We start from the raw sequence: 5,271 nt of genomic DNA, 5'->3' as shown, positions 1-5,271 counted from the left end.
AATTGAGTGTATTAAATCAATTGTATGCACTAACAATACATATTTTAACCTTTGCTGCTGCAATGACCAAGTCCATCCTTGTGGATCAGTATATTTACATATACTGTACATGAGCACATTAAAATAAGATAATATATTTAATTTCATGGACCACTAGATTGCTAGAGACTCACTAAGTTTTTTAACTAACTTTTGTACTTGTGTTTTGATCTTCACTTTTGTCTAAAGAATGGTATGAACAGTACTGATGTGCCAAAGTTAAGGAACCATAATTGTACTGTAGTTTTACAGACCTCCAAATCTGCCTTTTTGCTGTTACTTTGTCATACTGGAATAAAAATTTAATGTTATGAATGTGGCTAGTTCACTGTCAGCTGGAAATCAGTTATCAAAGCTGTAGTTTTCATTTTTTGCAAAAGAGGGCACTATCTAACCTTCTAAAGGGAGATGGCTGTGCAGAGTTCATAACATTTATGTCTTTGGATGCAACATGAAACTTATGTTATGTGAAAGAAGGACATGGCTGAGATTTTATAAAGATGTGATTAAAGATTCTGTGAACTTTGAAGGCAGTTTGATTGATAAAATGTCACATATACAGTATACTATTTGAGATAAGTAATCTAAAATAAATATGTTAATTATAAGAGGGATTAGCTGCATATTGTATGGCTCATATTTACCAAGTTATAAGTTGAATTTTGAAGAGAAGATAGAACAGATGGGCCATGCAACGTTGAACTAGTCCAGAGGATTTGCTTTCCTCTTATAGAGTTTATTGAAACCATAGCATCTTATGCCTTTTTATTGCACTTAAATTAGGCCATGGATCTATTCCTTTTCATGTCCTTGTTCTGGGACATTGCTTTGAAATAGACTTCTGTGGTCTGACGTCAGACTGGTGCCACAATTACAGTCCCCATGAAACAGCATTTTGCTTCTTTAATTGGATGTATTCCCTGCTGGAACTGAAATAAGTCACAAAGGAGACGCTTGAACATGTGAACCAACAGGTTATCAGTTGAAGAGAAAGTTTAGAAAGTCACATTTCATTTCATGGGAGTCTTAAATTTACCTTTCAAAGTTAAATATGCATTTCTTTCTGTACTTATTACAGCTATTGGTTTATTGACAGCATTCTACTTTGTTTATGGCATACAACATATCAGATTTGGTCAGTTACATTATTGTCCAAAGTGTATTAACCAAACTTTATCACAACTGAGACAGAATTGAGAAACAATGAGAAACATTAGAAATTAGGAACTTAAATTCTACATTTAATCATATAATCAATAAATAATTTTTTTCACAGGAAGCAGACAAGGTATAAAATATCAGAATTATATCACAAGACAGCGGTTAGATGACATACTTTATGGTGAATATAAGGCATTTGAAAGTACAACATAAACATATTAAGTTATCCACGGCCTACTGGACGATATTTTCTGCCTATTTTGTTAATAGCTGGTCTCTAAAACTACAAGTTTGGTGAAATGCCAGCATGACATCTTATATAGATTAGTGGATGTATAGTGGATGTGTAGTATAGATGAGTGGAAGAAGTCAAGTTACAGTTGTATTTAATTATTTTAGTGACCTGATGTCATATCTCAATGAGATGACGCTATGGACTAATACAGGTTTACATGTCATTAAGCCCCCATCATCTCTGAGGTTTATCAGAAGTGATTTGAACAAACTGACATGTCGTCCTGTCTGGATCATGAGGGCACACGACTGCCTGAGATAGTTAAACTGATGCTACCTGCGATCTCCCTGTTAGTGGAAGCAGTGGTTTGTCTGCCCTCTAACACGCGCACATGCAAACTGCCATGCACAGTAAGTGTGTTTGGGTGATCTGGAGGTCATGTCATGAGGATTTTAATTAGGGTTTGACAAAACACAGAATCTACCACAGGTTTCCACCTTGAAACATCCAGTTCAAAGCCCCTAATTAAACACCTCACGTATAGCCAATTAAAACTGGTATCAGAGGGGTTCTACTGTAAAAGACCTCAGTACAATTGATGTATGTGTGTGCGCCTGTACATGTGTGGAGGAGTAAGTAGGGGGTAGTCGCTGTAATTAGTTGCTGCTCTGCCTGTACTGTCAGTCTGTGAATATGATTTCATCTATCATATGTTTTTTCCACTGAAATAGATGATTGTTTACCTCACATGAACTGTGCAGAACAGCTCTTCACTTATAATAATGCACTGTGAAACTGAGAAAATGTTTGTAAAATGCATGCACTGGACAAATGCCCTGAAATGTATCTGCACCTGTTACACACACACACACACCCACGCACACATGAACAAATGCAGCTTTAATTAAAACCATGAGGATAATAAGGTCACAGGATGACATTTCAAACTGCTGCATGACAACACGTGTGTCATCCTAAAAACTGTGCAACAGGCTTGATATCACTAAAAAACGTTCACTTGTTTGTTTACTGCATCACATATCACTGGTTGTAATTTAATGAACTGCTCCCATCTGAGGCAGTGCTGGACAGCAGGCCAACAGCTGTTACAGGTAAAATATTCGAACATCACTTCATGCACGCTGCAGACATTGGCATCTGTATCAAAATTAGAACATGCTGAAACAAAATGATTGCACACAGCATTAGTTTAAGACAAAACATAAGACATCACAGTTGTTATAATGTTGACTAAATTACCAAATAAACAAATGCAAGCACGTACAAATTTAAGTTTGAGAGAATTCATTTTTCCCCCAACCAAACACAGCTGGTTTAGTGCATGGTTAATATCAAAGTCTGTATACAGGACATGACTACCTCTGATCTATATTACTAAAAAATAGCTGCAGATATATTATGTAGTAATGAATGTTTGGACCTTCTCTGAACGACAGAGAGCAGGTTTTTTTTTCCATCAAAGAGTTATGCTGGGTCATACACCAGAGAGCCAGTTAACCCTGTCCAAATGATGAGAAATAGTATTTGTAAAAAAGCAAGCTATAATGAATAGAAAGAGACTAAAGACACAGAAAAAACAAACATGTTTCATATTAAAAGAAAAAAAAAACAGTTGCCTAGAAACAACCTCTGCTGAACCTGACTCCCCAACCACCACCACCCCCACCCCCACCCCCAACAGATTTAACATAGACCCAACAGTTACCACCATTGAACAGCACTTGGCGACAGGGCAATGGAAAAAAACCCTCCCCCTGTCGCAGATGATCTGCCTTGACCAGTTGGGGGGAAAGAGATGAGAGAGAGAGAGATGAGAGACAGACAGATGTACAGCAACAACAGTAGCAACCAACTAACATTAATAGTGGTGACCGATGAACCGATCATCGAAAAAGACGGCCAAAAGGAACGGCAGCAGCAACGATGGGGGACAAGCGAGCAGCGACAACTATGAAACATACAGTAAACTGCTAGCTAATAATATAACTTAATAATAACTAATAATAATAAAAACAATAATATTCAGTGATTTTAGCATGGAACGTCAGCAGGACCATGGCAGGAGGCTCCACCAGCAATCCCATCGAGAAAACCTGGTGAGACCGAGAAAGCACAAGTTAAGCTGTGCACCAGTCATAGATTCCCTCTGCTTTGGGTACTGGCATACATAATATCAAATATGTCAAACAACTAACCTATCCAAAAACCTATATGTCCTACAATAAATAGATTGAAAATGGCATTCATGCAATTGCCATACGTGGGGAGTTACATGTATCTCAAAAACCCTTTTTTGGAGAATCCAATGCATGAATGGATTCATGCCATCCATCGAAGAAATAATTTATTTTTTCATTTTTTCCGGGAAGGAAAATCCAAAATCACCAAAGTGACAATATGTAAACTGCACATTTAAACATTTCTTGTGAAATGCATGCCAATCAGTGCATTTTCATCTAAAACAAAACATCTTTGGCAATCATATAATGTTTGAGTTTTAAGTAGGAACATAATACTTTGGAAGTAGGTTTGAAATTTTGAATTAAAGCTCAAAGATATTTGATTTATTTAGGGCTCAAATGGTTACAAGCAGGTTAGGCCCAGTGGTCAGCTAAAAACTGTAAGGTATTAAAATTATCCTTGGAAATGATTTGAGAGGTAATCGGGGTGTAGGCTATAGTGAGCAGGCTCGCCAATTGCCTGTCAGGCATACACACTGAAATCTTTTGAATTGTGTTCACCCCAGGAAGATGGAGGGAAAATAAAGGGCTGAATCCTGGACCCTATTGAGGCAAATGCAGTCATCGGGAAATCAGACTGCAGATCTGTTGCCTTGCCAACCAACCCCTCAGAGTGTGAGGGTTAAATGTAAAAGAACTCATCTGCCAACTGCAATAATAATAGGCTGCCATCTGTTTTGTATTACACCTCCTTTTGGTTAACACTAACTCTAAAAAACATACACGGAATGTTGGTATAAGTGTACAATTCAGTGGTTCTTTTTCAGTATCGATCCTTAATTTAATTTTGATGCGAAGACAATATGCAATACCTGCATAGTATTAACAAGAAACCATCCATATGTCCTCTCAAGGCGCTGTGATACGATAGCATGTGGCTCCTGATAACCCAGTGGGCTCCTGATATAGCATATCTTTATTGCCATCACAATAAAAAATAATATACATCTTTGTGGTTGTCAAACATTTATAGAAAATTTTTGTGGATGCCAGGGAACGTTTGGCTTGCACTTATTAATTGCTTTGCACTGATCCCCAAATCATAGTTATTCCCTGAAACATGACAAATGAAAACAATATTTTTTTTAACTGCCATGGTTAACGCTGCTTTGAAATATAAAAACAAACTTTTGAGGTTATTGCTAAAAGTTTTTGTGGCCAACTTAATTTCTGCTTCTTCTGACTATTAGTCTCTAGTGGAGCCCGACAGAGATATGGGCGAAGGAAAGAAAACAAGCAAACTTGTTGCTTAGGAACAGTGAAAACATAACCCTAACTTTTCTTGAAAGCAAATCCCTGATCTTATCTCTTCCTGCAATAGCTCTCTCTGTGTGTGTGTGTGTGTGGTGTGTCGTCGGGTGGGGTGGTGGTGGTTGGGGAGTCAGGTTTCGCAGAGGTTGTTTCTAGGCAACTTGTTTTTTTTTTCCTTTTAATATGAAAATGTTTGTTTTTTTCTGTGTCTTTAAGTCTCCTTTCATTTATTATAGCTTGCCTTTTTCTACAAATTACTATTTCTCATCATTTGGACCAGGGTTAACTGGCTCTCCGGTGTATGACCCAGCATAACTCTTTGAT

The sequence above is a fragment of the Morone saxatilis genome, unplaced genomic scaffold (genome assembly GCF_004916995.1).
Source record: "Morone saxatilis isolate NCDOM2014 unplaced genomic scaffold, NCSU_SB_2.0 Contig23, whole genome shotgun sequence".
NCBI lineage: Eukaryota > Metazoa > Chordata > Actinopteri > Moronidae > Morone > Morone saxatilis.
The sequence above is the reverse complement of the archived record's forward strand: the minus strand, read 5'-3'. Positions refer to the sequence as shown.